General features: G+C 44.7%; 1 protein-coding gene across 1 annotated transcript in view; it reads left to right on the forward strand.

Annotated features, from left to right (window-relative positions):
* The first annotated feature begins 6280 nt into the window (after positions 1–6280).
* Positions 6281–12015, forward strand: part of LOC124012541 (collagen alpha-2(VIII) chain-like) — a 111695-nt gene continuing 105960 nt past the window's right edge. Inside the window, exon 1 of the mRNA XM_046326287.1 lies at positions 6281–6968. The gene's annotated coding sequence lies outside the window, so the exon portion shown is untranslated. The remainder of the gene's footprint in view (positions 6969–12015) is intronic.

Here is a 12015-nt window from a genome sequence, read left to right on the forward strand (position 1 = left end):
GGGAAGGGAGGGTGGAAGGAAGGGAAAAAATGGACTTACGATCAGGTGTTTTTCCCTCTTCAGGGGAATTTGGCACCTTGTAAGTGTGTGAGAGGAGACTGGCCTGTTGACAGTAGAGAGATATTATACAGGAGACTGGTCTGTTGACGGTAGAGAGGTACTGTACAGGAGACTGACCTGTTAACGGTAGAGAGGTACTGTACAGGAGACTGACCTGTTGAGGGTAGAGAGGTATTATACAGGAGACTGGTCTGTTGACGGTAGAGAGGTACTGTACAGGAGACTGGTCTGTTGAGGGTAGAGAGGTATTATACAGGAGACTGACCTGTTGACGGTAGAGAGGTACTATACAGGAGACTGGTCTGTTGACAGCAGAGAGGTACTCTACAGGAGACTGACCTGTTGAAAGGTAGAGAGGTACCGTAAAGGAGACTATTCTGTTGACAGTATAGAGGTACTGTACAGGAGACTGACCTGTTGAGGGTAGAGAGGTATTATACAGGAGACTGGTCTGTTGACGGTAGAGAGGTATTATAGAGGAGACTGGTCTGTTAACGGTAGAGAGGTACTGTACAGGAGACTGGTCTGTTGAGGGTAGAGAGGTGTTTTACAGGAGACTGGTCTGTTGACAGCAGAGAGGTACTGTACAGGAGACTGGCCTGTTGAAAGGTAGAGAAGTACCGTAAAGGAGACTATTCTGTTGACAGTAGAGAGGTACTGTACAGGAGACTGACCTGTTGAAAGGTAGAGAGGTGCCGTAAAGGAGACTATTCTGTTGACAGTAGAGAGGTACTGTACAGGAGACTGGTCTGTTGACGGTAGAGAGGTATTATAGAGGAGACTGGTCTGTTAACGGTAGAGAGGTACTGTACAGGAGATTGACCTGTTGATGGTAGAGAGGTGTTTTACAGGAGATTGACCTGTTGACGGTAGAGAGGTACTGTAAAGGAGACTGGTCTGTTGACAGTAGAGAGGTACTGTACAGGAGACTGGTCTGTTGACAGTAGAGAGGTGCTGTAAAGGAGACTGGTCTGTTGACAGTAGAGAGGTACTGTACAGGAGACTGGTCTGTTGACGGTAGAGAGGTACTGTACAGGAGACTGACCTGTTAACGTTAGAGAGGTACTGTAAAGCAGACTGGTCTGTTGACGGTAGAGAGGTACTGTAAAGGAGACTGGTCTGTTGACAGTAGAGTGGTACTGTAAAGGAGACCGGTCTGTTGACAGTAGAGGGGTACTGTACAGGAGACTGGTCTGTTGACAGTAGAGATGTTCTGTACAGGAGACTGACCTGTTAACGGTAGAGAGGTACTGTACAGGAGTGAATGGTTTGTGGATTTGCGGATTCATGTGTGTGTGGTGTGTGTTGTGCATTAGAGTGATTTTAAAAATATAATTCTCAAACTATGGGAGGGGGGATTGAAAGTTCAGGGGTAAACACACACACACCTGGGCGCATGAATGGCAGGTCTGACTTCACACTCCACAGGCCCTTTACCACCACACACAGGGCTGCTATTGATGACATCATTATTGGGCATCTGGACACCCCGCCCTTTCCATGTATGTGCTCTGAGAGCCATTCACTCAAAGTCACATACACTACGGCCTCTCACAGACCTTAGTCACGGTGCTTATTTTTCTGAGATTATTCAATTTAACTTGACCAATAATGAACAAACCGTTTTTTTGTTCCATCATTGTCATAGGTTGTGTCCCAAATGGCACAGAGGCCTGGTCAAAAGTAGATGACAACATAGAAAATATGGTACCGTCTGGGATACTTCAATGGCCCTTTTATAGCTCTCCTTAAGACCCTTTTATAGCACTCCTTAAGACCCTTTTATAGCCCTCCTTAAGACCCTTTTATAGCCCTCCTTAACCAGTTGAAGCTAGGGGGGCGCTATTTCATTATTGGATAAAAAAACGTGCCCGTTTTAAGCGCAATATATTCTCACAAAAAGATGCTCGACTATGCATATAATTGCCAGCTTTGGAAAGAAAACACTCTGACGTTTTCAAAGCTGCAAAGATATTATCTGTGCGTGCCCCAGAACTGATCTCACAGGCGAAACCAAGATGCAACTTCAAACCGGAAATGAGCAGGATTTTTGAGGCTCTGTTTTCCATTGTCTCCTTATATGGCTGTGAATATGCTGTGAACGAGCTTATGCGCTCTGCTGTTCCTCCAAGATGTCTGCAGCATTGTGACGTATTTGTTGGCATATCATTGGAAGATTGGCCATAAGAGACTTCATTTGCCAGGGTCCCGTCCGGTGTCCTTTGTCTACGTTGGTGCTTAACTCTCAGTGGCAATAATTTTACCATGCGACACAGACAGAGAAGTATCGTTCCTGGAAGTGTGCATCATCGAAGAGATATGTGAAAAACACCTTGAGGATTGGTTCTAAACAACGTTTGCCATGTTTCAGTCGATATTATGGAGTTAATTTTGAAAAAAGTTTGGCGTTTGGATAACTGAATTTTCGTTCTTTTTTGGTAGCCAAACGTGACGTACCAAACGGACCGATTTGTCCTGCACAAAAAATCTTTCAGGAAAAACTGAACATTGCTATCCAACTGAGAGTATCCTCATTGAAAACATCCGAAGTTCTTCAAAGGTAAATGATTTATTTTAATGTTTTTGCTGGTTTTTGTGAAAATGTTTCCTGCTGATGCTAACGCTAAATGCTACGCTAGCTATCAGTATTGTTACACAAATGCTAGTTTGCTATGCTTGAGAAGCATATTTTTGAAAATCTGAGATGACAGTGTTGTTAACAAAAGGCTAAGCTTGAGAGCTAGCATATTAATTTCATTTCATTTGCGATTTTCATGAATAGTTAACGTTGCGTTATGGTATTGAGCTTGAGGCTATGATTACGCTACCGGATCCGGCATGGCTCCACGCAAGAAGTTAAGACCCTTTTATAGCCCTCCTTAAGACCCTTTTATAGCACTCCTTAAGACCCTTTTATATCCCTCCTTAAGACCATTTTATAGCACTCCTTAAGACCCTTTTCTAGCCCTCCTTAAGACCCTTTTCTAGCCCTCCTTAAGACCCTTTTATAGCCCTCCTTAAGACCCTTTTATAGCCCTCCTTAAGACCCTTTTCTAGCCCTCCTTAAGACCCTTTTCTAGCCCTCCTTAAGACCCTTTTCTAGCCCTCCTTAAGACCCTTTTATAGCCCTCCTTAAGACCCTTTTATAGCCCTCCTTAAGACCCTTTTCTAGCCCTCCTTAAGACCCTTTTCTAGCCCTCCTTAAGACCCTTTTCTAGCCCTCCTTAAGACCCTTTTCTAGCCCTCCTTAAGACCCTTTTCTAGCCCTCCTTAAGACCCTTTTCTAGCCCTCCTTAAGACCCTTTTATAGCCCTCCTTAAGACCCTTTTATAGCCCTCCTTAAGACCCTTTTATAGCCCTCCTTAAGACCCTTTTATAGCACTCCTTAAGACCCTTTTATAGCCCTCCTTAAGACCCTTTTATAGCCCTCCTTAAGACCCTTTTCTAGCCCTCCTTAAGACCCTTTTATAGCACTCCTTAAGACCCTTTTATAGCCCTCCTTAAGACCCTTTATAGCCCTCCTTAAGACCCTGTTATAGCACTCCTTAAGATCCTTTTATAGCACTCCTTAAGACCCTTTTATAGCACTCCTTATAAGACCCTTTAGAGCAGTAAAATCATCTTTAGAAAATGTCAAATACTGTAATAAATTATTCATTCTTTTTTTGTGATTTTCCATTCCTCCATCGCATGTTTTATCATCCCTCTATCTCTTTGTCATAGAAAATTGCCATTCCTGATGAAACAGGAGAGAGAAACACACATAAAGCCCCATTAGACACGGAAGCCTAACTGATGCTCTTCAAAGACTGGACCATTGAAACTAGTGATCACTACCCAAATATGCTTTACCTGAAAAGCAATCCTTGTCAACATACAAGGGGAAGGGAGAGTTCAGCACAACCTTTTTCCTTTTAATAGAGAGATTAGACGGTGGTAGAGGGAGATTTATTAGAAAAACAAAATGACAGTTCAATGAATGGCAACGTGATTACAGACAGTCTATGGTCTGGGTTTGAGTGCATGTTGCATGGGTTTGAGTGCAGAGTGCATGTTGACATTTTTGGAAAAGAAAAAAGAAAGGAAAAGAACACCACACAGTAAGAATAGGTAAGACATATTCTCTTTCTCACTAAGTAGGTCTAAGTAGGTCTCTCAGGAAGAGATTTCCTCGTCCAAACGCAGTCCGAATGGTACCCTTTATAGTTCACTACTTTTTATTTATTTTTATTTATTTTTTGAAATGTTTTACCCCTTTTTCTTCCCAATTTTGTGGTATCCAATTGTTTAGTAGCTATTATCTTGTCTCATCGCTACAACTCCCGTACGGGCTCGGGAGAGACGAAGGTTGAAAGTCATGTGTCCTCCGACACACAACCCAACCAAGCCGCACTGCTTCTTAACACAGTGCCAACCAACCCGGAATCCAGCCGCACAAATGTGTCGGAGGAAACACGGTGCACCTGGCAACCTTGATTAGAACGCACTGCGCCCGGCCTGCCACAGGAGACGCTGGTGCGCGATGAGACAAAGATTTTCCTACTGGTCAAACCCTCCCTAACCCAGATGACGCTAGGCCAAATGTGCATTGCCCCACGGACCCCCCGATCGTGGCCGATTACGACAGAGCCTGGGGGCGAACCCAGAGTCCCTGGTGGCACAGCTGCCACTGCAGTACAGCACCCTTAGCCACTGCGCCACCCGGGAGGCCCTACAGTTCACTACTTTTGACCAGATAGGCCCTGGTCAAAAATAAGTGCACCATGTAAGAAATAGGGTAGAATTTGGTATGCATCCAGAGTCAGGCTTCAAGGTCCACTACCATAACACACAGCCAACACACAGAAGAACAATTAGCTCTGAATGCTAACCCTACGTAGAACACACTCTGAATAGTAAGCCTCTGTTTGATGTGTTTGAGACAAGTCATAATTCATCCTGAATAGTTAGCCACTATTCCATTAGCAATTAGCTACTCAGGGATGCAGATATGCAGTTAGTTTCAGTTCAATTAGCCTTGAATGGTTAGCGTCAGCATGATTAGCAATTAGCCACAGTGTGATAAGCAACTAGGCCAGTAGTCCAATAGCCCACATTCAAATATCCTGGAATGGTTAGCCTAGCCAGAGAGCTTTTATTATTGAATGGTTAGCAATTAGCCTAAAATTGCTGCATGATTACCCCCCTTATTACTTACGGAAATGTTTTTCCACTTGTATGTGAATGTACCTAATGTACCTTGCATGACACACACCCAGAAATTAGGGCCCTGTGTTTTGTGCAATTATGTGACATGCCTGGCTTTTAAATATTTTCCAGAAATCACGGTTGGAAGATTTGTGAAATGAGGAGGGAATAAGAAGGAAATCCGGGATTCTGGAAAACCTGACATTTTGGGAAAAGTATGGACTTTTGTAACCCTACACCTGATTCAACTACTTGACTAATCTTGGTCTTTGACCTAGGCTAATATAGACCAAAAGTGAAGAGAAAGATTGTTTGAGGCGAGTGGAAAGCTGTTGAGCGTGAAACCTCTATTGGCAACTCTTGTGTCAACACTCTCCAGTAAGTGTGTGTGTGTGTGTGTGTGTGTGTGTGTGTGTGTGTGTGTGTGTGTGTGTGTGTGTGTGTGTGTGTGTGTGTGTGTGTGTGTGTGTGTGTGTGTGTGTGTGTGTGTGTGTGTGTGTGTGTGTGTGTGTGTGTGTGTGTTGTGTAGCCTCGTGTTTGCCTGCCTGTATGTCTATCCAATGTGGGAAAACAAGAACTTGAATAGTGAGGGAGAAAGGGCTGGGAGCAATCTCTGAAGGAGAGAGGGAGGCAGGGAGGGTGTGATGGAGTGAGGGAGGGTAAATAAAGGGGGCAATAGAAGCTACCACCCCCCCCCTCCCTCCCTCCCTCCCTCCCTCCCTCCCTCCCTCCCTCCCTCCCTCCCTCCCTCCCCCTCCCTCCCTCCCTCCCTCCCTCCCTCCCTCCCTCCCTCACTCTACCCCACCCCTCTCTGTGCTGCTACCCCATCCTGCCCACTCCCCTTCTCAGTCCTACCTCACTCTATCCACCCTCACACACTTGTCTTTTGTGTGGCAGGGAACCCAAGGAACAATCCTGACTCTCTTTTCCCAAAATAAGCCTGAAGTGAGAGAGGGAGCGCAGAGTAAAGCTAGGGTGAGGAGATTGGACCTGGGAGGTGCACAGCCCCTAGTTATAAGCTGTGGGAGTGGGAGTGCACTGCACTTACCTCTCAGCCAAGCCGACTAGAATAGCCTGCCTGCCTGTACTGCCTACATGTACTGCTTGTCTCTCTACTCTCTCGCTCGCTCTCGCTCTCTCTCTCTCTCTCTCTCTCCCTCTTTCTCCTTCCCTCCTACTTTCCACCCCGGAGTGTGAGAGCGCTCGGAGTGTGAGAGCACTGAGATTCAGAAGGTGCGTCTCAGATCCACTTTTAGTCAGCCTGAAGACGGCATAGACGTTTTCCCCTCCTCTCTCGCTCTCACTCTGTCCCTCTCTCAGAGACTCTCTCTCTCACTCGCTCATTTTCTGCAGAAGCACATGGACTAAATTTCCTCCAGAGAGACAGAGAAAGAACCAAAAGAAAAATACAATTTGTTCCACCTGCAGTTGGTGAAAATATTCATTTTTTTATGTTGTTGTTGTAGTCCCCCCTCCCTTCCTCTGCACATGTAAACTCAGCTTTAAAACCAGAGGCATTTCTACGTTTTTATTTATTTTTTATTCCTTTTTGTTGTTGTTGATATTGACTGATCTGATACCATCCCAATTTCTCCGGGAGACATGAGTGGCTGAAGGAGGAGAGGAGCCAGAGGACCCACCTGAAATTACCACCTCACTGACACCCACACACATCACATTCCTCCATCTAACCTTCAACGCTCGGTGGAGAGAAACGCAAGGTAAGCCCCCCGCGTCCTCTTCCCTCCTTACGTGTCCCTCCATTTCCTCTCATCCCTCCATCCTGTCATCCCTTGCTTTTTCCCTATATCACATTTCGCCGCAGGGCAGGGAGCGAGAGACCCGTGAGCCAAAGGCAACAGAAAAGGCAGAAAGAAAAACACATGGAGCAATAACTCAGTCATGGGACCTGCATAATACTCTGTGGTGCTGAGCTAAAGCGCTAGCAAAAGGCAGGAGTTTAATGCCTTTAAGATGAGAAACTACCAATGCAACTCTTGTACCCAATTATCTCCCTGTATGTCACATTTGTGTTCCATCAACTGTTATAGTAATAATATTAGCAATTTCATTATTGCGCCTCGTTATGGTTCCTCGTAGCGTGACTTTCAGGCATCCTGCTCTCTCTCTCTTCCGCTCTTTCTATCTTTCTTTCTTTCTCTCGTTCTCTCATTCATGCAGCTGTTTATTTATTAGCATGATTGTGTGCACGAATGTCTGTGTATGTATATATGTGTGACTATGTATGTGAGTGTGCATTAGTTCCATGAACATGTAAGGACGGCCAGTTGGTCTTTCACAGCGACACAGGTTTCCTTCATATGAGGTGGGAGGGTGTGTCTCTGTCTCTGCCTTCTCATTGGAGGATTATCCCAAGACAAGTTGAAGACAAAGTGTTGAATAATGTCTACACCTGTATGTTGAGCTCCACTCTTAGAAAAAAAAAATTATGTCTCAAATCTAAATTCTGTCAGCATAGGAAAACCCTTCGAATAACCCTATTTGGTTCCAGGTAGGATCCGTTTTGGTTCCATGTAGAACCCTTTCCACAGAGGGTTCTACATGGAACCCAAAAGTGTTCTACCTGGAGCCAAAAACGGATCCCCTATGGGGAAAGCTGTGGAACCCTTTTGGAACCCTTTTTTCTAAGAGTGTATTGTCTATATGGCACACGTGTGTTGTATTTGTTTTGTCTTAGTTCACTGCCGGTGAATAAGATGAGTGTTACTGCTGTGAAGAGGGATGCAACTTTTGTTATATTTGTCGTCTACCCTCTTTTCCCCGTCTTTGTCCTCTACTCTCCTCTCCTGGCTGGCTCGCTATTGTAGCCCCCCTTGTCCACGTTCCGTCTGCTCTCCTTCTGTTCCCCCATCCCTCTCTCTCTCTTTTGCTCTCTCTTTCTCTTTCCCCCTCTCTCTCTCTCTCTCTCTCTCTCTCTCTCTCTCTCTCTCTCTCTCTCTCTCTCTCTCTCTCTCTCTCTCTCTCTCTCTCTCTCTCTCTCTCTCTCTCTCGGTGCGCTGCGACGCTCCTGGCATGCAGGATTACATTCCTCAGAAACGACATCCCTCCATCACTGAGAAGGAGGAATATTCAGGACTCTGAGTCATACAGTGGGCAATGTGACAGACTCTGCGAGATAGAAAGAGAGAGAAATAGAGAGAGAGAGAGAGAGAGAGAGAGAGAGAGAGAGAGAGAGAGAGAGAGAGAGAGAGAGAGAGAGAGAGAGAGAGAGAGAGAGAGAGAGAGAGAGAGAGAGAGAGAGAGAGAGAGGAAAGAGAGAGAGAGAGACAGAGAAATAGAGAGAGAGAGAGAGAGAGAGAGAGAGAGAGAGAGAGAGAGAGAGAGAGAGAGAGAGAGAGAGAGAGAGAGAGAGAGAGAGAGGAAAGAGAGAGAGAGAGAGAGAGAGAGAGAGAGAGAGAGAGAGAGAGAGAGAGAGAGAGAGAGAGAGAGAGAGAGAGAGAGGGGGAAAGAGAGAGAGAGAGAGAGGAAATTGGGGAGATAGAAGAGAGGGGAAAAGGAGAGAGGGTCAGAAAGGAACAGCAAAAATGCTTTCATAACACATGCCGTGAAATAGGATTCGAGGAAAAAGCAAATGCTCCTGTACACTGTAGCAACAGTCTAGCATAAGAACATAACCTATGAGAGAGAGAGAGAGAGAGAGAAGAAGAAGAAGGGCATTCTATGCCATCAAAAGAAACATAAATTTCAACATACCAATTAGGATTTGGCTAAAAATACTTGAATCAGTCATAGAGCCCATTGCCCTTTATGGTTGTGAGGTCTGGGGTCCGCTCACCAACCAAGACTTCACAAAATGGGACAAACACCAAATTGAGACTCTGCACGCAGAATTCTGCAAAAATATCCTCCGTGTACAACGTAAAACACCAAATAATGCATGCAGAACAGAATTAGGCCGATACCCACTAATTATCAAAATCCAGAAAAGAGACGTTAAATTCTACAACCACCTAAAAGGAAGCGATTCACAAACCTTCCATAACAAAGCCATCACCTACAGAGAGATGAACCTGGAGAAGAGTCCCCTAAGCGAGCTGGTCCTGGGGCTCTGTTCACAAACACAAACACACCCTACAGAGCCCCAGGACAACAGCACAATTAGACCCAACCAAATCATGAGAAAACAAAAAGATAATTACTTAACACATTGGAAAGAATAAAAAAAACAGAGCAAACTAGAATGCTATTTGGCCCTACACAGAGAGTACACAGCGGCAGAATACCTGACCACTGTGACTGACCCAAAATTAAGGAAAGCTTTGACTATGTACAGACTCAGTAAGCATAGCCTTGCTATTGAGAAAGGCCGCCGTAGGCAGACATGGCTCTCAAGAGAAGGCTATGTGCTCACTGCCCACAAAATGAGGTGGAAACTGAGCTGCACTTCCTAACCTCCTGCCCAATGTATGACCATATTAGAGAGACATATTTCCCCCAGATTACACAGATCCACAAAGAATTCGAAAACAAATCCAATTTTGAAAAACTCCCATATCTTTTGGGTGAAATTCCACAGTGTGCCATCACAGCAGCAAGATTTGTGACCTGTTGCCACGAGAAAATGGCAACCAGTGAAGAACAAACACCATTGTAAATACAACCCATATTTACGCTTATTCATTTTATCTTGTGTCCTTTAACTATTTGTACATTGTATATATATATATATAATATGACATTTGTAATGTCTTTACTGTTTTTAAACTTCTGTATGTGTAATGTTTACTGTTCATTTTTGTTGTTTTTCACTTTATATATTCACTTTGTATGTTGTCTACCTCACTTGCTTTGGCAATGTTAACACGTGTTTCCCATGCCAATAAAGCCCTTGAATTGAAAAAATTGAAAATTGAGAGAGAGAGAGAGAGAGAGAGAGAGAGAGAGAGAGAGAGAGAGAGAGAGAGAGAGAGAGAGAGAGAGAGAGAGAGAGAGAGAGAGAGAGAGAGAGAGAGAGAAATAAACAATAAAATGAACAGTAAACATTACACTCACAGAAGTTACAAAAGAATAAAGACATTACAAATGTCATATTATGTGCAAATAGTTCAAGTACAAAAGGGAAAATAAATAAACATAAATATGGGTTGTATTTACAATGGTGTTTGTTCTTCACTGGTTGCCCTTTTCTTGCTGCTGTGATTGCACACTGTGATATTTCACCCAGTAGATATGGGAGTTTATCAAAATCGGGTTTGTTTTTTGAATTCTTCGTGGATCTGTGTAATCTGAGGGAAAGATGTGTCTCTACTATGGCCATACATTTGTCAGGAGGTTAGGAAGTGCAGCTCAGTTTCCACCTCATTTTGTGGCCAGTGAGCAGATAGCCTGTCTTCTCTTGAGAGCCAGGTCTGCCTACGGCGGCTTTTCTCAAAAGCAAGGCTATGCTCTCTGAGTCTGTACATAGTCAAAGCTTTCTTTAAGTTTGAGTTAGTCACAGTGGTCAGGTATTCTGTCACTGTGTACTCTCTGTTTAGGGCCAAATAGCATTCTAGTTTGCTCTGCTTCTTGTTAATTACTTGACATGTTGGAAGAATTATCTTTTTGTTTTCTCATGATTTGGTTGGATCTAATTGTGTTGCTCTGTGGTGTCTGTTTGTATTTGTGAACAGAGCCCCAGGACCAGCTTGCTTTGGGGACTCTTCTCTAGGCTTATCTCTCTGTAGTTGATGGCTTTGCTATCTCTCTCTCTCTCTCTCTCTCTCTCTCTCTCTCTCTCTCTCTCTCTCTCTCTCTCTCTCTCTCTCTCTCTCTCTCTCTCTCTCTCTCTCTCTCTCTCTCTCTCTCTCTCTCTCCTCTCTCTCTCTCTCCTCTCTCTCTCTCTCTCTCTCTCTCTGTCTCGCTCTCTCTCTCTCTCTCTCTCTCTCTCTCTCTCTCTCTCTCTCTCTCTCTCTCTCTCTCTCTCTCTCTCTCTCTCTCTCTCTGTCTCTCTCTCTAACTCGCTCTCTCTCTACCTCTCTCTCTCTCTGTCTCTCTCGCTAAGTTGCTCGCTCTCTCTCTCTCTCTGTCTCTCTCTAAGTCGCTTGCTCTCTCTCTCTCTAAGTCGCTCTCTCTCTCCCTCTCGCTCTGTATCCCCCTCTCTCTCTCTCACCCTCTCTCTCTCTCTCTCTCTACCTCGCTCTCTCTCTCTCTACCTCACTCTCTCTCTCTCTAAAAACATTTGGCAGCATCCTCCCCCTTCACTGGCCTGCATCAATAGTGCAGGTTGCATATACAGTATACCTGTGTGTGTGTGTGTGTTTGCGCGTGTGTGTGTGTTACACAATCTGCCATGAAAATAAACGAACGATAGACATACACACACACACACTTGTGAACTCTCTCTCTGATGGAAGAGAAATCGGGGGATGGGTCAGGTGGACAAAGTGTTACAGGGAACGGCAGTGTGAATTGACTACACACACACGCATGCACGGTCTGGGACAGGTAGCACGTCCGGCGAACAGGTCAGGGTTCCATAGCCGCAGGCAGAACAGTTGAAACTGGAGCAGCAGCATGGCCAGGTGGACTGGGGACAGCAAGGAGTCATAAAGTAGTCATCATCAACTACCTCTTTCCCTACTGTTTTTATTTATTTATTTATTTATTTTGCTCCTTTGCACCCCATTATTTCTAGCTCTACTTTGTACATTCTTCCACTGCAAATCTACCATTCCAGTGTTTTACCTGCTATATTGTATTTACTTCGCCACCATGGCCTTTTTTTGCCTTTACCTCCCTTATATCACCTCATTTGCTCACATTGTATAT

The sequence above is a fragment of the Oncorhynchus gorbuscha genome, linkage group LG24, assembly GCF_021184085.1.
Source record: "Oncorhynchus gorbuscha isolate QuinsamMale2020 ecotype Even-year linkage group LG24, OgorEven_v1.0, whole genome shotgun sequence".
Taxonomy (NCBI): domain Eukaryota; kingdom Metazoa; phylum Chordata; class Actinopteri; order Salmoniformes; family Salmonidae; genus Oncorhynchus; species Oncorhynchus gorbuscha.